This window comes from Adiantum capillus-veneris, chromosome 10 (assembly GCF_014529385.1).
Source record: "Adiantum capillus-veneris isolate H3 chromosome 10, ASM1452938v2, whole genome shotgun sequence".
In the NCBI taxonomy this organism is placed as follows: Eukaryota; Viridiplantae; Streptophyta; class Polypodiopsida; order Polypodiales; family Pteridaceae; genus Adiantum; species Adiantum capillus-veneris.
The window spans coordinates 89,029,217-89,054,684 of record NC_140940.1 but is presented as its reverse complement, the minus strand read 5'-3'; the positions used below and the strand labels follow the sequence as shown (position 1 = coordinate 89,054,684).

Genomic DNA, 25,468 nt, shown 5'->3' with positions numbered 1-25,468 from the left:
TGGGGCTCTCATACCCAATCAATGTTGGATGGTATAATCACACCTTTCTTGATTCCTATTCTAATGGTGACTTGTGTCTAGATGCCATATGGAAAAGAGACGCATCTCTAGTGTTAATCGAATGATGGACGGGCAAATTTATTGTGGAAGTAATTGTGTGCTTGTGGAATATGTCGACTACCCACTAAGATAGGAGTGGTGACACTCTTTCCCTATGTTAGGCTTAAATGTACTTTGAAGAGCCCTCTAGGGATGATAAGGCTTGTTATTTGGAAAAAAAGTGTGGATGTTAGCAACAAGCTAACCCGGATATCATTTTTATGCTAACTATCATACTTACTATGCGAACTATTATATGCATTAGGATACCCATCATGCTATTGAGCATACTAGGTGCTAACTGGCATATATGATGTGAATTAGCATACATCTTGTACTGCTGACTAGCTAACTTTGTATGCTAGGTAGAACACAAGGCATGCTAACTAGCATACTCTATATGGTAACCAGCATATGAAGTATGCTGGTTAGCATATGGAGTATGCTAACTAGCATACCCAGCCCAACTGCTAGTTCTAACTAGCATAACCCTTGTCTTAAATAGCATACCCATCATGCTAGTGAGCATACTAGGTCTTAACTAGCATAAGTGGTGTTAACTTGCATACCTTTTTTGTTGACCAACTAACTTTGTATGCTATTTAGAACTCAAGGCCTGCTAACTAGCATACTCCGTATGATACCTAGCAAACTCCATATGCTAAACTAGCATAATCACTTTCTGGTAGACAACATCCTTATCATGAAATTGAGCATACTAGCTATGTATCTAGCATACTAGGTATGTTAAAAAGCATAATAGGTATGCTAATTACCATACATATTGTGTTAACCAACTGTGGGACGCATGTCTAACCTCACCATCCTATCTTATTGCAGTATTAGCAAGAACCACGATTAATTTGTCAAACCATGAGACGAAGCTGACTCGACTAGTGCATAGAGGCTACAAGAGGTTGTCAATCTCTTGGAAAACAACTAACAACTCACATCTAACTCAGGCTACACTCAACTGACTGAAATCACCAAAAGCCAATCGCTCATCGGCAAGCAAATCACATTCGTTACAGCATCAAATGACATCCAAATACAACGAAACTTCTAGGAAAAGTTTATAAGACCTAAGCACACATGCCTATGGCCTCAAACCCCACTTTAGGTCAAGTTCCAAAATCGCGATTATTAACAGCAGTGGGTTTTTGACCTAGTCGTTTTCGACCCAGAATGCATCTAAATGCTTAGCAATGATGCCCCCAATACCCCACCTATGCTTAGTTTCGATTTAAAAGTGTAAATTCCTAGTTATGATAAAATTAGGCCGCGGGTCGCGGACGTCAAAAGCTACAAAATACTGTGAATGGCTTACGTCAATCCGTAGAGCTCTTACCTGCGGTTGCAATGCAACATACACATTCGCAATGTGACAACCGGAGAGGGAGTAGAAAGCGCGAGAAGGAGGGAAGTGAGCATCGTTAGCTTACGCTGTGTATTTCTTATCCAAAAACTTATAAAAAAACTTACAAAAATTGGCTTTTATACCTTAGCCAAGGTTTTTGGGTGGTCAAAAGTGATAATCTAGAGTTCTACCAAAGCTGGGAATTGAATGGCTGATATAATCTGGAAGCTTGTAGCCCCGGCTCATTAATTACAAGGTTTATCAATAAAACGGGAGTTACAATATTCCCAATTTATCAAAATAATAATTGTTTTTACAAGGAGAACTCCAAAAAATGGTGTCCACGTTAGCTTGCTGCTAACATTCCCACCCTCCTCGCCTATGTCGTCGCTTGACACAACTTTATGGGCTGAGGTAATCTTCAGGTTGACAGCGGGCGAGGCGGTCCTTCAGTGCTTCTAGTGCTTTTTCATATCTGATTTTGCGTTCTTTGTCTGGCACCTGCAAAAACTGGATGGTGACTTTGTTTTTGAGTTCTACTGTCGAGTAGCTGACAAACGTGGATGTGAGGTTACTTATCACCGGTGCAAATATTTTCGTTCACCAAGTGAAAAATCCACTGTAGAAGGCCTCCTCAAAAGCTAGCATATTGTGCGACGGCAGAAACATGCATCGGGCATAAAAGCCATAAAGAACTTCCTCTAAGGGCTTCCCACTTAGATCATAGCATAGGCCTTTGTTTCCTTCCAAAAATGAGAGCCGTGGGGCTCCTGTTTGCTCAGGATCATTGAAGACTTTTATACAAGTAAGTAGCATCCTGCAGATTTTGTAAAGCATTACGCATGAGAGATCTGGCAGACTTTTGAAGAATGTCATGGCGCCCGTTAGGGTTTTCACCATGTATTCTTCTGTTGCTTGACCTATCTCGAGAGCTGGCAGCCTGGGAAAGTTTAGCCATGTTGGCCTCTTCCTCTGCAGTGCTTCGTATGCTTGCCATGTCCTTACTCGAGGTACATGACAAAATGTTGGATCCTTTTGTATAACTGCAGGTGCTCTCGTGAACAGAATCAAGTATCTTGGATTCTTGTTCAACCAGCTTAGCCGCCACTTCGGGTGGTCTTGATCTGCGCCATCTTCTTGCATATCCCGGTATAATCTTTCCTTTACCTGCAAGAGTTCAACCTTGAGGAGAGGGTATGGCGGGGATTGTTGGTGCCATTGGGCATTGATTTGATTGGGAGTGACCTGTGTGACGTTGACAGAGTGTAAAACTCTCAACTCCCAATCCATAGCTGCCTTCCACTGCTCATCTACCTCCAAGCCAATCTTCTTTTTTAATGCATCTTCTTCAGCCTTTGACAGAGTTGGACCATCGGCACTGTGTCTTCTTCTGTGACTAGGATTTGAAAATCTTCTTCCCTACTTGACTCTATTGTAGATTGTGTGGCTACCATCAAGCAGCCAGGTTCCAATGAGGAGTTGTTTTTTAAGAATGCAACATTGCAGATGATGTTGAATTCAAAGGAAAACATGCCGATTGCAAAAATTGCCAGGGTCCTAAATGTCAATCGTCGCACTTGCACAAGGCGAAATCACGACAGGCGAAGCCCGATGTTGATGGTCGATTGTTTCATTGGTTGCATGTCACAAGCAACACCGTCATAGCCCTGTCACAGATGAAATTAAGGAATTGGTCTACACATTTTGGAAAGTGGAGACTCGCATTTCACCAAACAAGAAGGATGTTTGTCGAAAGAGGATGGGGAGGAACAAGTACATAGAACACCCAGTGCTCCTCCTAGACGAGCCACAGGTGATCAATCAAATACTTGTACCATAACTTATGCATTGCATCTCTAGTGCCTAGTAACTTGTATATGCTGATCAATAGCATATTGATCTGTAGACTCTTGCTTGTTAGCATATGGGCTGTGTTGGTTAGCATATTGACTATGCTAGTTAGCATATGGAGTATTATAGTTAGCATGTCTTGGGTTCTAAATAGCATACAGAGCTAGTTGGTTAACACAATATGTATGCTAATTAACATACTTGGTATGCTAGTTAAAAACCTAGTATGCTCAATTGCATGATAAGTACGTTGTCTAATAGAAAGAAATTATGCTAGTTAGCATATGGAGATTGCTAGGTACCATACGATGTATGCTAGTTAGCAGGCCTTTAGTTCTAAATAGCATACAGAGTCAGTTGGTCAACACAAAAGGTATGCAAGTTAACATCACTTATGCTAGTTAACACCTAGTATGCTCACTAGCATGATGGGTATGCTATTTAAGACAAGGGTTATGTTGGTTAGCTATAACTAGCAGTTGGGCTGGGTATGCTAGTTAGCATATGGAATATGCTGGTTGGTGTCATAATAATCAATATCTAATTCTCCTAAATGATTTTCTCATGTTAAACTGATTATTTAATATGGGGAAGTGCCAATGGAGAAAAAGCTAGAATATTGGTTAAGCTAGCAGACCGGCCACAGTACGGATCCAAAGGAGGGAAAATAGGGATCCAAAGGGGGGTCCATATGCAAAATATCCATGTGCAACAATGGGCTAAAAAGACCCTAAGGTTCAGCCCATTAAGACTTCCAAAATGCTAAGGTTCCAAAATTCAAAGGTTGTGTCCAAAGGTAAACCATGGGGGAATTGGATGCTTTGTGTGTGCCAAAAAAGTCTTCACAAATCCCTACTTAGGAGGGGGAGAGCCTTGCTTGTAGGGGATGAGAGAGAAATCCACACACACACACACAAGCTTCCTTTACACAAAGGAAATGAGGGACACATGTCAGCTCCCTAGGCCAGATGCCCACAAGGTGTACCCAATTCCAATTGGATGGCCTTGGAGGTGGACCAATGGGAATTAGGCTAGATTAAATCTAGTTTAATTAATTTAAATTCACTTAATAAAAGAACCAATGAGAATTAAGTCCTCTAGAAGACTATTGGACAGTCTCCCAAGGGGTCCAATGAGCATTCAACAGCCCAATGCCTTGCCTGATTCCTATTGGCCAGGAGGCAAAGGGGTCCAATGAGAGTTTAGTTGAATTATTAAATTACCTAAATCTCTCACAAAAGGGGAAAGGGGGACACATGTCAGAAGGATATCACTTATGCTGCTTAATTGTCATTGGCTAGCCCTAGGGAGGTCTAATGAGAGGATAGCAAGAGCAAATATCAAGAGGGGTCGCCCAAGAGAGGGAGGGGGCTGATTTTTGCAAGGCATTATCACACACACACTCACACAATCTCATTTGTGAAGTAAAGAAGATTCTATCTCCTTCTCAAGCTTTAATGGAAAGCTTACCACCTACTCCAAGCTTGTGAGAAGGGAGGCCTACACCAACAACTCTTGGCTTTGTGATGCACATCCAACCAAGAGCCAAGCTTCAATGCATGCTCATCTCCTCTACCATGCTAATTACTAAGCTATGCTATGCTAATATGAGTGATTATGTGAGGGGATGTACATCTTTCTCGTAAGAATACTCCTTCTTCCTCTCAATCTACTCTCATACCCTGCTAGCTCTAACCATCTTCGAAGGTGTGTGAGGTCTTGGGTCTGAGACTGGGGAGAATTAATGTTGTGTTTGATAAGTATTTTGCTTAGTGCATGAAGCTTTCATCTTCATTGCACTAGCTAGTCTTTAAGGAACACAAAGAATTGTATTGTACAATGTCTCTCTTGATGGGAGAAACCATAATACAAAGCCTTTTGGTGGGGGGACCGGCTCCATGCAAATCCGGTCCTCAACTGTTGTCAATAGCTTAATATCTCTCTCTTTTGAAAGTATTGTTCATGCTATTTGACTAGGTGTTATGCTTTTTGTTGCTCTCTCCACCCAAGCACTCTTGTAATTCTCATTAGGAATTTGTTCTAATGAAATGCTCACTATGTTCATGCTAATTTCCGCTACACACAAGTTTTTAGGCCATTAAATTTTACATTGGTATCAAAGTTTCTCATTTCTTGCTCAAGAAGGGAGGTCCTCAAGCTAGCTATAAATGGTTGGTATTATTAATTGCCTGTGAGTAAGTAGAATAGGGAATTTTCAGCCTTGCAGTGCGCCTACCTTCGTGCAGTTAACGGGGCATCACCGTCGAGAGCTATGGTCTTAATAGTGGAGTCCTACGGGGCTTGCCTACGGCTTAACCACTATTGATCCATTAGAAGCTTGATAGGAGCCGGTGCTGTTTTGGTGTTGAACGACCCTCTCTTCTATTCCTTGCAATTAATGGTATTCGAGCCACGGGTACAGTAGCTTGAGTGCTTTTTCTAAAGGGGTAAGGAGGAGTAGCAACTAGGGCTTGAAGTTCCAAAGTACACCTGAAAAGTTTGCACCTAAAAGTTGTTAGAATGGCTGGCAATAGTAAAGAGAGTGAAATTAATGTTGATAACTTTGATTTTGCTAATGATCAACAAGCTACTAATGATGCTCTGATGCTTGTTAACTATCTTGTTTGTAGGCTTCAACAAGCCATGGGCAATCCATCTCTCCAAAGTGAAGTGCAACAGCAGCTCCGTGCTCATGGGATTCTCCAAGCTCACCACCATGACGAGAGAACACCTAGGAAGCCTCCTAGTGAGACTTCCAAAAGAGGTCTCTCTCCGATTCGGGAAGCAGAAGAGAATCCATACGAAGGGCTCAAGAATTTACTTCTTTATGATGCATCTCCTTCCCAAAGGAGAACTCAAGAGCCTCCACCGAAGGAACGAGAAAGAAGTGAGTCTCCCGCCACCTCGGCAGAGATGGCTCCACGAAGACGGCGGGCTAAACGCTCTCCATCACCACCAAAGCGGAGAAGACCATTGCACCCTTCTCCACAGCATAATTCAAAGAGGGATGATAAAAAGCAAGAGAAGAAAAAGGCGAGAAAGAGGACACCCTCTTCTCCATCTTCTTCATCCTCTTCCTCTTAAAAAAAGATGGTGAAGACGACGAAGATCAAGACAAGAAAAAGGCGAGAAAGAGGTCACCCTCTTCTCCACCTTCTTCAAATTCTTCACCTTCTGAAGAAAGTGATGGAACCTTTGAACCATCAAAAATAAGAGGCCATAGGAAATCCTATGCCGCATGGAAGAGGTCGTCCAAGCTAAAAAGGTTCAAAGAGGGAGGGAAGAGCATCTCTTTCCTTACCTATGATGACACCTTTGGTGCTACGGACAAAGTCTTGGCCTTTATCCAACAGTTTGATGCGGCGTTTAGAGATGAGGGCTTCACGGAGTCCTGTAATCTACGCCATGTAGCTATGCACTTTCAAAAGTCCGCCAGGCAGCAATGGTGGTCTAGCCTATGAGCCAACGGTGAAGCTCCGCGAACATGGAAAGCTTTAAGAGCTTCCATTATGAAGCAGTTTTTGGCCACCGATGCCAAAGACAAAGTACTCACCGAATGGCGAAGTTTAAAGCTCTCTCCCTATGAATCCATCCACAAATATGTAGACAAGTTTTGGGACCTACAACTCAAAGCCACTGTCTTGAAAAAGTTGGATTTTGGAGAGCAAAAGCAACAATTTTGTGTGGGCTTAACCGAAGAAATGACGGAGTATGTTAACTCCCAAAGGCCACGTACCATATTGGTGGTAATACACCATACTATGGTGGCCTCTCGAATCAATTTTCAAACGGGGGCTAAAAAAAATAAGAAGCCCACGGAAAACAAGGGTTCCAAGGAGCCTAAGGGGAAGGACAATGTCCAAAAGTCTCCTAAGGGCAACTCCAACAAAGCTAAAGAGAAGGGAGTTTACAAAGGTCAAAACAAACTCTCTCCTGAAGACTCTTGAGCGTTATCACAAGGATAACCGGTGTTTCAAGTGCGGTGAACAAGGGCATGCGTACCACGCTTGTCCCCAAAAGAACAACCTCCAAGATCCTCCTAGAGCTACCTTGGTTGAAATCCAAGAGGAGGAGACTCACCAAACTCACCACAAAGGATCTCCTCTATGCCATGCTTGGGGAAAGGTAAGAGAACATGATGCTTTTATTCTCTTTGACCCTGGTTCTACTCACAATTTTATGTCTATAGAGTTGGCCACCAAGCTAGGCATACAAGCCTACGAGATAGGAGATGTCGTACCCGTAGACAGTGCTTTCAAGGGGCAAGAAGCTTCAGTCACTCCCTTAATCGGGAAATTGAGGCTTCATGTCCAAAGCTGTGTGGACAAAGAGGACTTATTTATCTCTCCTCTCAAGAATGGGGATGAAATCCTAGAAGCACCATGGTTTGATCCCCTGGCTGCCAATGTTAAATTCCATGAAAGGAGAATCTCCTTTAAGTTCAAAGAAAAAGACATGTATATAGATGCTAAGGAAATGGGTAACACTATCCCCATTGTACATACACCAGCTTTCAACAAGTCAATAAAGATCTCTATTTCTCTGTACATGATTTTTGTTAAAGATTCTCAAAATGAACCTAATGCTTTAGCAAAAGAAAATAAAAGCAACACAAAGGAATTAGAGTTATCCAATTTTCTCAAGGGGTTTCAAGATGTTTTTATTGACGACATCCCTTGTGAGCTACCTCCTAAATGAGGTAATGATGACCATGAAATTGCACTTATTCCAGGAAGTTCGCCGCCTAACAAACCTCCTTATAGAGTTTCTCAAGCTCAACAAGAGGAGATTATGCCGCAAGTGCATGAGTTAGTTGAGAAGGTCATGGTTAGGCCTAGCTTATCTCCATTTTGCTCACCTGTGCTATTAGTGCAAAAGAAAGACGGCACATATCGTATGTGTGTCGACTATAGAGCACTAAATAGGATCACTATCAAGAATAGGTTTCCTGTTCCACGGGTAGAAGACCTATTTGATAAGCTACAAGGATCGCCCTACTTCAGTAGGATTGACCTAAAAAGTGGCTATCATCAAATAAGGATAGTTGATCAAGACATTGTAAAGACCGCAATTCGCACCACATTTGGTCTTTACAAATACATTGTTATGACTTTTGGCTTGACCAATGCACTAACCACATTCAACCGCTTGATGGAGAAGCTGTTCATGCCTCATCGAACCTTCACTAGAGTGTTCTTTGATGATATTATCATCTACTCTAATTCATTAGACGAACACAAGTAACACCTCTAGGTAATATTTCAAGTTTTAAGAGAGAATAAACTTTGTCTTAATCGAAAGAAAAGTGAATTTTTCTTGCAAGAGATTCAGTATTTAGGTCACATTATCTCTCAAGATGGCATCCAAATGGATCCATCAAAGTTAGAGGTAATAAAAGGATGGCCTAAACCAAAGAATCTTCATGAACTAAGAAGCTTTATAGGTATGTTTGCATACTATAGATTCTTCATAGGAATGTTCTCACAAATTGCGGGACCATTACATGACCTAACAAAGAAAAGAGTTAGGTACACATGGTCTGCTAAGGAGAACAATGCTTTCAAAAAGCTTATCTCTCAACCTGTGCTTACACTACCGGATCTCTCAAAACCATTTGAGGTCCAATGTGATGCTTGTGGTGATTTCCTTGGAGCTGTTTTGCTCCAAGAAGGGCACGCCATAGGCTATGAAATTCGAAGGCTCGACCTTGTTGAGCAAGCTCTAGGCATATATGAAAAGGAACTCCTTGCAGTTCTACATGCCTTAGACTCACAATGATCTATCTTCAATGATAGATGAGTATGCTATTGATCCCAATTTTAGAGATGTGATTTCAGCTCTTAAATTATAAAAGAAACAAGAACCATTTACTTTACAATATGGTTATCTTCTCTATGGCAATAGACTATGTGTTACTAACTCACTACGTGAGAAAGTAATGTATGAATCTCATGCTCCACCTTATGTGGGGCATAGAGGGATTCAGTCTACCTTAAAGGGAATTGAAACATATTTCTATTGGCCTACCATGAAAGTGAACATACAAGAGTATGTTTCTAAATGCATGGTATGCCAAAACACAAAATTTGATAGAGGGAAGAAACTTGGATTGCTTCAACCCTTGCCAATCCCTAATTCACCATGGGAGAGCATATCCATGGATTTTATCTTTGGATTGCCTAAGTCTATCCATGGGAATACGGGAATATGGACGATAGTAGACAGGTTAAGTAAACAAGCTCATTTTATACCTATCAAAAAGACTATCAAAGCCCATCAAATGGCAACCCTCTTCATTTCACAAATTTTCAAGTACCATGGCTTTCCAATGTCCATAGTGTCGGATAGAGATCCTAGAATGACCAGTAATTTCTGGAAGGGTCTCTTTGAGAATTTAGGGACAAGGCTAAACTTCTCTTTGGCCTATCATCCACAAACGGATGGCCAAAGTGAAATAGCTAACCTAACAGTTCTACATCTACTAAAAGCCTATGTAACGGAAGTAGATCAAAGATCCCAATGGGAGAAGTACTTACCCTTAGTGGAGTATGCTTACAATAACACTGTACATACTTCCACGGGAAAAGCACCTTTTGAGGTAATTGAGGAAAGATCAAAAAGTCCCTTGCTACTGAAGGTACATGGGAAGATCTTCGCTGCAGATGAGTATAGCCGAGACCTACAAGAATCTTTTCAAAAGATTAAGGATGCTGTCTCTATCTCACAACAAAGGCAAAAGGCTGCTGTGCTGACAAGCACAGAAGAGCCCAAGCCTTTAAAGAAAATGATTGGGTCTTATTAAAGTTTCCCAAGGCCCGATTAAGGAACACGACTGGCAAGAATCTTACGGGACACCAAAAGTACAATGCTACTAGCAAAAAGGTACTATGGTCCCTTCTAGATTCTTAGGCCAATCAATGAGATGGCCTATCAACTCAAGTTGCCCAATCATTGGCTCATACACAATGCTTTCTATGTGAGCCTATTAAAGCCTTACAAAGGAGAGCCACCTCAAGAACCTACTATTGAAGACCCACCGGAGATCGAGGACCAAGAGGAGGTGTTGCAGCCCGAGTCCCCATTCTTCGACATGAGACAAGGTACTAAGAGGCGGTAAGACTATCCGACGATATCTTATTAAGTTTAAGAATTATCCTTTTGAAGATGGTAGATGGATGCAAGGCATACAATTAAAGGATAACCTAAACCTTGTCAATGCTTACAATTCTTCCCAAGAGTAAGCAAATGTACAAAATGTTAAAAATGAACAAAGTTTTTCTTATAAGACTCTCTTTTTCTTTATTGTGCACAAAAATGAAGTAGTATGCATGCTTATATCAAGTTTGCGGAGACGACGTTTCCCAAAAACCAAGTAGAGCTTGTCACTCTACTATGTAAGATTGATAGGACTAATGTACAGAAATGCTTGCGGCAGGCTTAGGCTCTCAAGCACCAAATGGACTAGTCATCCATTGTGGAATGATGTCGTAGGGTAACATAGGGATCCTCTACAGGCTAAGAAAAGGACTCATGAATATGCTTTATATTCTCTACACCATAGTCAAGGACGACTATGATTTCACGAGAGAGGTAATGTCATAATAATCAATATCTAATTCTCCTAAATTATTTTCTCATGTTAAACTGATCATTTAATATGGGGAAGTGCCGGGGGAGAAAAAGCTAGAATATTGGTTAAGCTAGCAGACCGACCACAGTAGGGATCCAAAGGGGGGGGGCATCTGCAAAAGAGCCATGTGCAACAATGGGCTAAGAAGACCCTAAGGTTCAACCCATTAAGACTTCCAAAATGCTAAGGTTCCGAAATTCAAAGGTTGTGTCCAAAGGTCAACCATGGGGGAATTGGATGCTTTGTGTGTGCCAAAAAAGTCTTTACAAATCCCTACTTGGGAGGGGGGGAGCCTTGCTTGTAGGGGATGAGAGAGAAATCCACACACACACACACACACAAGCTCCCTTGACACAAAGGGAATGAGAGACACATGTAAGCTCCCTAGGCCAGATGCCCACAAGGTGTACCCAATTCCTATTGGATGGCCTTGGAGGTAGACCAATGAGAATTAGGCTAGAGTAAATCTAGTTTAATTATTTTAAAAACACTTAATAAAAGAATCAATGAGAATTAAGTCCTCTAGAAGACTATTGGACAGTCTCCCAAGGGGTTCAATGAGCATTCAGCAGCGCAATGGCTTGCCTGATTCCTATTGGCCAGGAGGCAAAGGGGTCCAATGAGAGTTTAGTTGAATTATTAAATTACCTAAAGCTCTCACAAAAGGGGAAAGGGGGACACATGTCAGAAGGATATCACTTATGCTGCTTAATTGTCATTGGCTAGCCCTAGGGAGGTCCAATGAGAGGATAGCAAGAAAAAATAGCAAGAGGGGTTTCCCAAGAGAGGGAGGGGGCTGATTTTTGCAAGGCATTATCACACACACACTCACACAATCTCATGTGTGAAGTAAAGAAGACTCTCTCTCCTTCTCAAGCTTTAATGGAAAGCTTACCACCTACTCCAAGCTTGTGAGAAGGGAGGCCTACACCAACAACTCTTGGCTTTGTAATGCAAATCCAACCAAGAGCCAAGCTTCAATGCATGCTCATATCCTCTACCATGCTAATTACTAAGCTAAGATATGCTAATATGAGTGATTATGTGAGGAGATGTACATCTTTCTTGTAAGAATACTCCTTCTTCCTCTCAATCTACTCTCATACCCTGCTAGCTCTCACCATCTTCGAAGGTGTGTGAGGTCTTGGGTCTGAGACCGGGGAGAATTAATGTTGTGTTTGATAAGTGTTTTGCTTAGTGCATGAAGCTTTCATCTTCATTGCACTAGCTAGTCTTGAAGGAACACAAAGAATTGTATTGTACAATGTCTCTCTTGATGGAGAAACCGTAATACAAAGCCTTTTGGAGGGGGGACTTGCTCCATGCAAATCCAGTCCTCAACTGTTGTCAATAGCTTAATTTCTCTCTCTTTTGAAAGTATTGTTGATGGTATCTAACTAGGTGTTATTCTTTTTGTCGCTCTCTCCAACCAAGCACTCTTGTAATTCTCATTAGGAATCTATTCTAATGAAATTCCCACTATGTTCATGCTAATTTCCGCTACACACAAGTTTTTAGGCCATTAAATGTTACAGTTGGCATAAGGAGTATGCTAGTTAGCATGCCTTGTGTTCTACCTAGCATATAAAGTTAGCTAGTCAGCACAAGATGTATGCTAATTAACATCGTTTATGCTAGTTAGCACCTAGTATGCTTGATAGCATGGTGAGTTTCCTAATGCGTATAGTTAGCATAGTGAGTATGATAGCTAGCATATGGATTATGCTATTTAGCATATAGACTATGCTAGTTAGAATATGGACTCTGCTAGTTAGCATGCCTTGGGTCCTAAATAGCATACAAAGCTAGTTGGTTAACACAATATGTATGCTAATTAACATACCTGGTATGCTAGTTAACATACCTAGTATGCTAGTTACAATATGGAGTATGCTAGTTAGAACTAGCAGCTGGGCTGGGTATGCTAGTTAGCATACAGAGTATGCTAGCTAGCATGCCTTGTGTCCTACCTAGCATACAGAGCTAGCTAGTCAGCACAAGGTGTATGCTAATTAGCATAATTTTTTCTAGTTAACACCTACTATGCTCAATAGCATGATGGGTGTCCTAATGAGTATGCTAGTTAGCATATGGTCTATGCTAGTTAGCATGATTTGTGCTCTACCTAGCATACAGAGTTACCTGGTAAACACAAGATATATGCTAGCTAACACTCTTTATGCTAGTTAACATACGCTATTGCATGCATATTAGGATGTTGATTGTCACTATGATTTGTTTTCATGAAATTGCTGGATGTCCTAGTTAGCAATCTGAATATTGATCATCATTTGGATGTTGCAGGTTGAGTTCTTTCGTAGATTCAAGGAAAAACATCCAAATTGCAAGATTGTCATGAGAATGTTTGAGACGTTGAAGCCATTCTTTTGTAGGCGGCTGAAGGATAGATACACATGATGCTGCGAATACCATGTGCAGATGTCTTTTTTGAAGGACACGCTAAACCACATGCGCTCTCGTGCTTTTGGGCTGCATAGAGCAGGTTGTGACTGTATATGCAGTATCTGTGCCCTAGGTGAGAACATTAGCAAGGGTTGCTTGGCTTCACATCACACTTTCAAAGGTGTCACACATATGTGGGAGTCTATTCTCTGTCCAAAGCTCGCAGATGCAGTTTTCCATAGAAGGGAATGCCTGATGGGAGAGTGTTTGACATGTGGAGTGAATACGTTGGAATTATGCTACTTGGAGACAGCAAAGCGAGGTAATAGTATTAATGTGAAAGTATTTGCATATGTACAAGCTCAAGACCAGCACAGAAATAGTAACAAAAGAAAAGATCTTTTGCACAAAGAAATGCAGTGCTGGGAGTTTCTTCAACTCTTGAAGACCAAGTTGGAGCTCTTTATCACTCATAATTATGTGGCTCGATGGAAAGGACAAAAATTCAAGGATTGCCTTCTTCAGTTTCTGGACAATGTCGTCGTGTCAATTGTTGATTTTGCAGAGAATTATGCCTTCAAGGAGCAAAATGAGATTCATTCAATGCATTGGCACTCTAGTCAAGTAACCATTTTTGTACACATAACATACTACCATAGGCCAGGGGAGGTAGTCAAAACCATGCACTTCTTCATATCAGATGACAAGGTGCATGACACATTGTTCATGCAACATTGCTTCATGCTACACCGTGACTGGTTACAACAAGAGGGTGTCACTCCTAAGCAACATTGGGTGTGGTCTGATGGTGCGGCCTCACAGTTCAACGGAGCGAGGCCTTTTTACTTCGTTGCAAGATATGGTGGACTCAGATAGATGGGGATGAGCTGGTTCTTCTTTGGATCAGAGCATGGCAAGGGAGATCATGATGGTGCAGGAGCACTTGTGAAAAGAACCTTGACCCATGAACAGCTAAAACCTAATGGAGCTATTTTGCGGTGTGCAGATGATGTGGTTGCTTATTGCCAAGCCAACCTGTCTCGTTGGGAGAACCTTCACACTATCCTTCAAAAGAAAGGGAATGTGCCTGTGTGTTCTGGGAGGTTAAAGAGAGCGAAGTGAACAGGGAGGTGAAGTGGAATTGTGCCACTGTGGCAAAAACTCGCTCTCTACATGCTTTTTGTGGCCACAACCCTAGGGATCCAACTGCCCTTGCAACAAGAGCCTTGGCATGCTTCTGTGATGCATGCATGCACGGAAGATGGAATCACTGCGTTAATAAAGCTCACGTGCAGCCTTGGGATTATCATACTCTACTGCCATTACTTGATGAGGCTGTGTCAGTTTCAGAAGATGAAGCAGCCACCTATGATGACTTCACATATGAAGGTCATCATGATGTGTTGAGTAGCGCTCTATGTGCTGGTGACACATTTGCTATAAATCCAAATGCTTCGACCAACGTCGAGGATATGGATTTCTAGCTGGTCAAGTGTGTTGCACCAAAGGAGAAGGTGGAGAAGGGGTGCCTCGATGAGTGGGGCAATGCAATTGATAGAGGCTCATATGTTGTGCAAGGTCTATATTATGAGCAATTGGATGCATACACCTTCAAGCTAGACCAAAAGCAGCCCATCGTCCACGTACTTTCACATTTGGTACGATGTATCAGAGCACATCCCAAGGAGACGGAAGGTGTACACAATCAACTCAGAAATCTATGAAGTAATCTATAATAGTGTGCCCTTCAGATTTTAAGTTGTAATCACTACATCTTCAATATACTTCTTGCTTGGATATAATGCAGTTTTATCAAAAACTTGGGTATCTTGTGTCTCTTGTGTGCTTTGTGTATACAATGCTTTGGTGTCTATCACAGAGGGGTCTCAGTTTAAGAGAGATCATTTGTACAACCTGTCTCATTGTGTTCTGTGGGTATGCTAATTAGCATAAATGGTATGCTAACTAGCATGTTGTTAATGCTAGTTAGCATACAAAATGTTCTAATTAGCATACCTTTTGTTGGTTTTCAAGGAGAAGAGATGGTAGCTTCCTGTATACTGTGTATGATAATGCTAATTAGCATACTGATAATGCTGATTAGCATAAACTTATATGTGCTAGCTAGCATAAACAATATGATAATTAGCATAACTTTGCTGGTTTTCAAGGAGAAGAGATGGGAGCTTTCTGTATATTGTCTATGCTGATTAGTATACTATGTTGTGAGTGGAATTTGCATTCTGTGGGTATGCTAATTAGCATAGTTTACACCATTAACAGTATGCTAATTAGCATAGGTTTGTTGGTTTCAAGGAGAAGAGATAACAGCTCTCTGTATACTGTGCATGCCAATAAGCATTTCATGTATGCTAATTAGAATATTGTATGTTGGTTTCAATAAGGGATGGCAGATTTCTATATACTGTGTATGCTAATTAGCATACTATGCTGTGAGTGGAAGTTAGTAAAAACAAAAATCCACAGTATGCTAATTCGAGGAATGCTAATTAGCATACCAATCATGCTAATTAGCATATTGTTTATGCCAGTTGGCATAGACAGTATGCTGATTAGCATACCATTGCTGGTTTCAAGGAGAAAACATGGCAGTTTCTATATATTGTGTATGCTAATTAGCATACTATGGTATGCTGTGAGTGGAAGTTAGCACAAACAAAAATTCTCTGTATGCTAATTAGAATGTATTCTAACTAATTAGCTACTTTGAGTATGCTAATTAGCATACATGGTATGCTAATTAGCATATTGTTTTGGCTATGTTAGCATAAACAGTCTGCTAACTAGCATAAACGTTATGCTAATTAGCATACCTTTGCTGATTTACAATGAGAATGTATATAAATTCAATGTTTTCAAGACGCCAATAGTACACATAGTATTGTCTTCAAAACAAGAATAGTACAAGATCTGATCATTACTATCTGAAGTGACAGTCGAAATAGTTACAAACATTGGAAAGGCAATTTACAAATTTCCCTCATAATGTTACAAAACTGCAGAGATCCTCCTACTCTGGATAAGATCGTGGTTTAGCGCGTTTGTACACTCACTTTTGCCCAGTGTATGTTTGCTTCTTTGTTTGCTAAGCTTTTGGGTCTCGCTAGAACTCTTCTTCTTGTTGAGCTTTTGGTTCTTGCAACTCTCTTTCTTCTTCTTCTTGCTGCTACTTCTCTAATTTTTCCCTCTGTAGCCTCTCTCTCTTATGTCTTTTAGCTTCTTTATCAGCCTCCCTTTGTCTCCTATGCATGGCTTCATTACGCTAGGCTACTGTATGCCGGCGCATTTTCGATTCCAGCTTCCTAATCACTTGATGTGAAAAAAAAATTGGGACAGTATTAAACGCATTTTCAGTCGTATACACTGCACGATCCTCTGATTGCAGCCATAGGAACAACCAGCTGCTCAAAGTATCTATCAGGAAGTTTTGCCGATGGTCTGGTCCTCTATCTTAGGAGTAACAAGCCAACTTCCTTCAGGGTTCTGGCACCCTTTGTACATACTATCGTCAATAATTAGACTATTTTGTGGCCCAAAGTTGCAGTTCTTCCAAAACAATCTCAAATCCTTCAAGAATACAGGCTTATTATATATCTACCAAGGCTGGCCAGTAATGACCCTGTGTAAAAACACCTCTCAGCTTATCCCGCTGCTCTTTGAATATTGTTTCTAATATTGCATTCACTTTAGGTGCCATGCTGGTGCTCCATATATACACATGGAAAAAACGGAGGCACCAATCCAAAAATTTGTGGTTGTCTTTGCGACAAAATACAAACCTCCTATCTTGCACATTGTACTTTATCATTTCCCCTGCATGTTTAGGGGGAATGTCACCGTGCATTGGCTCTACAACTTGAACAAGCAGGCCATTTAAATCAAGAACCAAAGTGCGCCCCTCGTCTGGCAATGGATTTGGCACGCATATTGGGTCTGGCAGTGCATACCACTCAGCATAAATAACTTCCCCCAAGGGATGAACATAACTGAAGTACTCATTTATTTTCATTAAGCGTTTAAGATAGCTAGCCAGGTGCTTCTCAATCTTGGCTTTTTCTTTCTGTTAGCTGTCTAGCCTTGTCAATACGCCGCTTTCGTATGGTTTTGCATGCAATGACATAATTCAAATCATGCAGGGCAACTAACTGCAATATCTCTTGCCCTGTGACACAGAAATGGTATCAAATAAATACATCATTAAGGACAAGAAAAAACTACTGAACTGTTGCACAGTAAAATAATATTGAAAAGAGTTTTTCCATTACAAATATCTAGAGAGATACATGCCACAAGGTGTGGATCTTGCTAACACTACATAACTTGGACACAATAGGGAGCAGATTCAGCATAATTTCTTGCAAGCACGTGAGCGAATGGCTTTCTTTTCACCTCTGCTGTGGTCGTTTATGTCATCCAAGGTGCTCGAAGGGGCAGCACGTTTCTCGTCCCTAGGTTCTTCCAAAATCTGTTCCAAGCCACCTTTTCTCTTTAATTTCACTTTCTTTACAAAACCCTGTAGGGGGCTGTCATCACCGGCGTCTTGCGCAGTCAGCCCACTGTCAATACTAAAACCTTCCTCTTGAGCACTCCTACCTTCCTCCTGCACACTCCTAATTGTTTCCTCTGAGACGCTTGTTTGATCATTTGTAGGGGGCTTGGGTTTGGGATGAGTAATCATGATAAAATCTTCATCATCATCATCTGTTTCTTTACAATCTACAGAGCCTCGTGCGCTATCGCATGCTGTGGCATTACATCTGCCCTTTCTTGTTATCTATCCAGCTCATCAGATTCATCATTACAGAGCTTCTCTTCTTTCCTTTAATTGACAGGTATCGTCAGGTTCATATCTTGCATCATTGATACATGTGTATTCCATTCACCCGTTAATTTTCATCAATACCATTATGATTGCTTGTATGCATAATGTGACAATTAGCATTCCATGTATGGTAGGCATCTATATCCTATAAACATTCATATTGTCTATGCTAACTATGCTAACTAGTATACAAAGTGTGCTAACCACCATGATCAATATGCTAACTAGCATACAAAATATGCTAACAAGGAAGTGTGAATATAGTGTGTATGCTAACTAGCAGAGAATGTATGCTAATTAGCATATATAAAATGTTAATAGGAAAAGTTGTGTGTATGTTAATGGTATGATTATGATTGATGGTGTGCTAATTAGTATACATGCTATGTTAATTAGCATAAATAGAATACAATGTATGCTAGCATAGATGGTATGCTAACTAGAGGATAAGTTATGCTAATAAACATAACATCTCTGCTAATTAGCATACCATTTTTGTTGGTTAGCATATTGTGCATGCTAACTAAAATACACATTACGATAACTAGCAAAGAGGTATGCTAACTATAATACAAATTATGCTAGCTAGCTCAAAATGTATGCTAACTAGCATTGAGGTATGCTAACAAGCATACACATTTTTCTAGCTAGCAAAGAAGGTATGCTAACTAAACTTTGAATGCTTGTTAGCATGCACCAAATGCTAGCTAGCATACAGAGTATGCTAATTATCATACCTTTTTTTATAGTTATCATACTTGCATGCTAGCCATCATACTAAATGTTCTAATTAGCATAAGAGGTATGCTAATTAGCATATCTTGTTAGCTAGTCAGCACACATGGCTAACAAGGTATGCTAATTAGCATACATTTTATGCTAATCAGAACATTGTGTTTAGCCATGTGTGCTAACTAGCTAACAAGGTATGTTAATTAGCATATAAAATATGATAATTAGCATACTTTTTATGCTAATTATAACATTGTGTATGATGACTAGCATGCAAGTATGATAGCTATAAGAAAAGGTATGCTTATGTATGCTGATTAGCATACCTTTTTCCTAATTAGCATACTTGCATGCTAGCCATCATACAGTATTCTAATTAGCATAAAAAATATGCTAATTAACATATTATATATGCTAATTAGCATACCCTGTATGTAATTAGTTAGCACATTGTGTGTGCTAATTTGCATACCTTGTATGTTAGTTAGCGCACAGGGTATGCTAATTAGCATACTTTGTGTCTAATTGGGAAACTCTCTATGCTAGTTAGCATACATAGTTTGTTAACTAGCATAGAAGGTATGCTTATCAGCATACAAAAAATGCCAAATAGTATTCACAATGCTAACTAACATACAGGGTATGCTAATTAGCATACTTTGTGTCTAAACTCTCTATGCTAGTTAGCATGCATATTTTGTTAACTAGCATAGAACGTATGCTTATTATCATACACAGTATACTAACTAGCATACAAAAAATGCCAACTAGTATTCACAATATGTTAGCTAGGATAACTATCTGTGCTAACTAGCATACGCAGTATGCTTACCACCATGAAAATGTATGCTAGCTATATCTCATAGTATGCTTACTAACATAACTAGGTTTGACAACTACCATACACAATATGCTAGACACCATACCCACTAAGCTAGCTAGCATACCTATATGCTAACTAGCATACCTTCCATGCTAACTAGCATACCTTCTATGCTAACTAGCATACACAGGGCTAGTGTAGGAATCAAGGCTGGATAACTGTTCCTTCACATTATCTTACCAGAACTCTGTGTGATTGGAGGTCCTTGCCCTATGACCTTGCCACACCATTCAACTGGTATCCTCTGCTGGTAGGTGGAAGCTCTACATGCGGTCCCCAAGGAGCATGCAACAACAAACCAGATTAGGTGATAGGTATGCTCACATGGCATTTTGACCATTGCACTAATTTTGTGTACTTCTAGTGATAGACCACAGCTAGTACACATGTTGCTTGTTGTCCCATCACGTACCCCTCCTATACTCTGTAAAAGTGTCCATAGCTATCTTGCATAGGGCAGTGGGGATGAAGGAGCCTTGTATCATCCTACTTATCTGCATGAGCAGGTGCAATTGACTATCGCAGGTGTGCACTTTCGCTTCCTGCACCTCCACATTAATCTACAAACCAATCAAAACCGAAGCATGGTAAGTACATAGGATAGTTGTGCACATATTCAAAACATAAGGTTCAATCACAAAAACCATCGGGACTTACATGAAGACATGTTATGTCAATATCAACATCAGTGGGGGTGTCCTCATTATGAGGAAACCCCAAACCATCCAGTGTCTCCTTCAGTGTATCGATCTTTACCTTGAGCTCTTTTCCTTTCCTTGCATCCACACTGTCAGTGAGGCCTAAACACCGCAATTCATTGTCAGCATCATGAAGCTTATGTCTCATAACAAGTACTACAGGAGGGCTGACCATATCATGGATTTCTTTCAGAACCCTCGCAAATTCAAGCTCTTGACCCGCATTCTTGAGTTGTTGTTTAGCATCCTGCACAATCAATTTTTGAGATGGTCATTTGCACTCATGATGTGTTGCAAATCAAAGAGCCCAAAATATGACATGCTTGTTGTCACTTTGTGAGAGCTGTTAATAGAGAGGGGTGTTGCCCTGGTAGCAGAAACAACGTTCGGAGCTACTTGGACATCGTAATCATCCTTTGTTTTCACGGAGCCCTCCTCTGTTTTTTGACTTGAGGGGTGGGTATTACGCACCCTCCACTTTTCAACATGGGCATTGTAGTATCCTTTTTCTCGAAGGTCCTACAAATGCTGGACAACAAACTCAGCCCAATTGAACTGCATGATTGAGCCACTTGCAATTGCCATTGGACTGAATTGTTTTACAAAACCCAAGTTCGCAAAAGCCGAATTAATTTCCATGTTGGTTGGGGGCTTCTGGTACACCCTGTAGTGCAGCTGAAGTACTTGGTCATACATGTCGCCGTGAATGCTACTGCATTTGAAGCGATATTTGTTGCAACCTTCGCCTCTCTAAATACACTGAACCACTCCAAATCTGTAATCTGCTCCCACTTCACCAATCTGGGGTTGTCAGCGTCCATGGAGAGGCCATCGACAACATTAAACTCTTATGCTGTTACACAAAACTTTTCTTGCAGTGGGATGTTCAGCTTGGGAGCTTTCCATCGGCCTACACATTACTTAGGATTATAAGATTAAAACCTTACAAAACCCCGCTAGAATAGGGATGTCAAGTAATTTATACACAGGCAATTGTGCGGGCTCTCCCTAGATGCAATCATCTAAGCAGGCACCTTGAATTTCTAAGGCAATGCACAAGCACCTGATCAGTGTGAGAGAATCCACAACTACATTGCAGTCAGGGGCTACTGCAAAAACAAGCATATAAGCTGAATGCATAGTCCTCTTTGTTGATTGCAGCATATGATTTACCAACATAATTTTCTCATGGGTGAGTGGATTCACTAACAGATTAGTAGTCGGGGCATGCTGGAGAAATGTGTCATGCTTTGCTTGATTTAAAACTTCGAAATGTGGCCCCCTCATTGAAGAGAGAGAGAGAGAGAGAGAGAGAGAGAGAGAGAGAGAGAGAGAGAGAGAGAGAGAGAGAGAGAGAGAGAGTACTTGAGTCCTACTTCCCCTTCCCTGCATGCATGTACTTTGACATTGGGGATCCTTGGGAATTAGAAGCATTCAATCTTCTGCAGGGCGGAGGAGAAACAAAAGAACCTTTGCCCCTCGACTTCCTTCTCGGTGGAGAACTGTCAAGATTGTGGTCGGAGGTGGCTGGCTCTAGTGGTGAGCTATCCTCCACTTGGGCTAACTGTTGGCCTCTGATTGCTGGCCTCTGACTGCAGACCTACTTGCAGCTCGCAATCGCTTTCCTCCCTCTCTCTGACCTGTGGCCCCTGCGTTGTGCTTCCCTCCATGCTTCATGACTACACCACTACCTCAACGTAACGACTGAGCTTAATTGTTAGAGATTTTAAAAATATTATGATTTATTTTTTTGAAGTCCAAGTATTACACTTTGTATATTTCATGATGGTATCCCACACACTTGAAAAAACATGACTGTCATATCCATGTGTTATGCTTATAATATGTGCTTATTGGCATATGTTAACTAGCACAAAAAGCGCAACACGTTAACATGCTTTCACCCCACTATAGTACAAGCACATGTTGGATTAGTTAGAGGTCGCTTTTTTAGTGAGACCACCGCAAGAGCAACCTTAATGGTAGGCATATGGTGGCCAACACTTTTTGCAAATGCCAAAGAATATGTTCAAAGGTGTGATGCATGTCAACGAGCAAAAATGCCAACCCATGTAGATAGCATGCCCTTAAGACCAATGATGGGGGCTAGAGATTTTGCAAAATGGGGTATAGACTTTGTTGCGCCAATACAACCACCTGCTTATAGAACCCAAGCTCAATATATCATTGTAGCTACGGACGATTTGACCAAGTGGGACGAGGCTAAAGCAACTCAAAAGAATAATGTCAGAACCACCGCCGTATTCTTTCTATGAGTATGTGCTCACAAGATATGGACTACCAATAGAAATATTCAGTTGATAAGGGAACTCATTTCCTCAATGAGGTAATCGAGTATCTGCTTAATGAATTTATGGTCATCCATAACAAATCAGCTCCCTATCACCCACAAGCAAATGGACAAGTTGAGCATACGAATAAAATTCTTAGCTCGGTATTGACTAAACTCGCTAGTTCAAGAAGGACAGATTGGGAAATGAGTATCCATGCGCTATGGGCTTATCGAGTTTCATTCAAAACAGATTTAAATGCTACACCCTTTAACCTTTTTATGGTCTTGATGACATACTGCCAACAGAATTTCTATTGCCGACACTAAGGGTAGCTAAGGATCTTGAGTAGACTGGACATGAATTGTCAAAGAAACTTGAAGATTTAGAAAAGCTAGTTGAGCAAAGGCTAGTTGTTGTACCTCACATCTATGCACAAAAGCGGAAACAAAAATTGTTGTTTGATTCCCATATAATAATTAAAATCTTCAAAAAAGGGGAGTTTTAGTCTATTCCCTTAAGCAACACATTCCTAAGTTTAAGAAAATGGAAACGGACCGTTTATCATTGAAGATGTATCTCCAAGTGGAGCAATTAGTTTTCCACCTTAGATGTTGAACCAATGGCTAATTGGATTAGTGGATGTCATTTAAAGAAGTATAATTTTCCACTAACCAATGAATTTCTAGAAAGGATGCATGCAGCTAAGCAAAGAAAGATAAAGCGATAGCAGGTTATTGATGAAGCCCAACAAGAAGCTCAACTTTGAGTACTCAAAATTAAAGCTTCTCTCAAGAATCAACAAGTACTTATTCCCATCAACACTCTAAAACCAAATGACCGACAATGGGAATTGCAAAAAGATACAGTGTCAACAGATGATGAATGGTCAAATGGAATGGACCTTCGCATCAAAGTACAACTGAAAAATTATAGCACGAATGCATTGGTCGACATAGGAGCTCGAGTAAATGCAATTAGTTATTCCACGTACAAGAAAGCAACAAGTCAATCTTTGACAGCAGGAATAGCGACTATCAAAGGATGCCACAAGAACCCAACACCAACATTGGGAATAGTCAACTTAAATGTGATAGTACACGGATGTTCATGTCCTCATCAGTTTGTATGCTTACTAGGTGAACACATGAATGAAACAATGATTCTTGGAATCTCATGGATGTGGACATACAAGGCAGTACCATATTGGGATACCAATCAGCTTAAGCTATCACCTAATTAAAGGCGGAGAACTCGTTGTTCCAATTGCACCAAGTAAGGAGGAATGGAAAGTAGGTTACCAACAAAGCAAAGCACAAAGCAATCAATCTTCTCCATCCTACCGTCAAGCAAATGTTACAAGTAGCATGCAAGGAGTCAGGCAAATTTGGGTATCAAAAGCACAGCTTAAGGATAAGCCGATTCAAAATTGGGTGCCCAAAACATCATCTATTGTACCAAAGATGGTTCCAAGGTTCAAAACACAAAGAGAAGCATCTTTGTGCAAAGAACCTAGCACAAAATGGATTTGGAAGAAAAAGGAGCACTTATCTTCTCCGCAAACAGTAAAACCAATCAAGCAATGGAGAGTTAAGTCTCAGAAGACTCCAGCAGACCATTATGCACAAAGAAAACCAAGATATCAATGGTGGATAAAAGCTCGACAACAATCATTATTGATACCAACAACTCAGGAAATCAGCGTGCCAAAGCATCATGATGGTACAATCAAGCAAAGAGCACACAAGCTTCAAGATTTTCTCTTTGGAAGACAGTAAATGAAAACCTCGACATCAAAAACATGGTAGAGCCAATCAAGTCTAGCATAGACACGATTGTTCAACCCATGCACACAGTCGTCCCGGAGTATGCCATCTAAGAGGGGTGGAAGGGAACTAAGTAATTAAGGGCAATGTTTGAAGAGGGAGTAAAAAAGTTTGATGTTAACGTGTGATTTTTTGCAAAATTACCTAACAATGCCCTTATAAATCATTAACAAGGAAAATTTAATTGAAAATATCTCCCCGATGAGTGTAAATAGTGTATATACTATTAAAAAATATCAAAAATACTCTTTTTTTTATTGAAATTTAAAAATGAAGAAATCCAACAAAAAAAAATAAAGCGATGTTTTTTTATGGATTTTTACTTTGCTTTTTTAGCGCATGTTATTTTCTTTGAATTTTTCAATAAACGGGTCAAATCTGAAAGGTACGCTGATGATTAGAAGGACAAGGCGGACAGGCACGAAAGGTTTCATTCAAATCGGTAGATGGAAGCGAGAAGCCTAAATTAGACAACCAGACCTACTTTTGCAGAATTCTTGCAGAATGAGCTACGGAAATCCGATTGGGGAAATTTTTTGAGTCTAACATAGATTTCACTCCCTAGTAGGACTAACAGGGGAATATGGGGAAAATTGGTTTGGGAAGTCCGAGTATAGATACCCAAGGTGTTAATTGAGTCAACGTAAATTAACAGAAGCTGCTAAAGACCAAAGACGTACGAATGCACATCGAAGATCAACATGAAGAACAAGTAAAGATTGGAGTTACACATTTTCCACGTTTTCCCAAAATGGTCACATATTGTAAAATCCCAAATTATTTCAAGCCATTGTAATATTTTAATGTGTTACGGGCTCAATGGGAGTTCCAAGATGTAAAAAATAGGTCACTTAC

General features: G+C 40.5%; 1 pseudogene; it reads left to right on the top strand.

The window, feature by feature from the left end:
- Positions 1–14,590: 14,590 nt before the first annotated feature.
- LOC147449220 (uncharacterized) lies at positions 14,591–15,098 on the top strand (annotated as a pseudogene).
- The last annotated feature ends 10,370 nt before the right edge of the window (positions 15,099–25,468 follow it).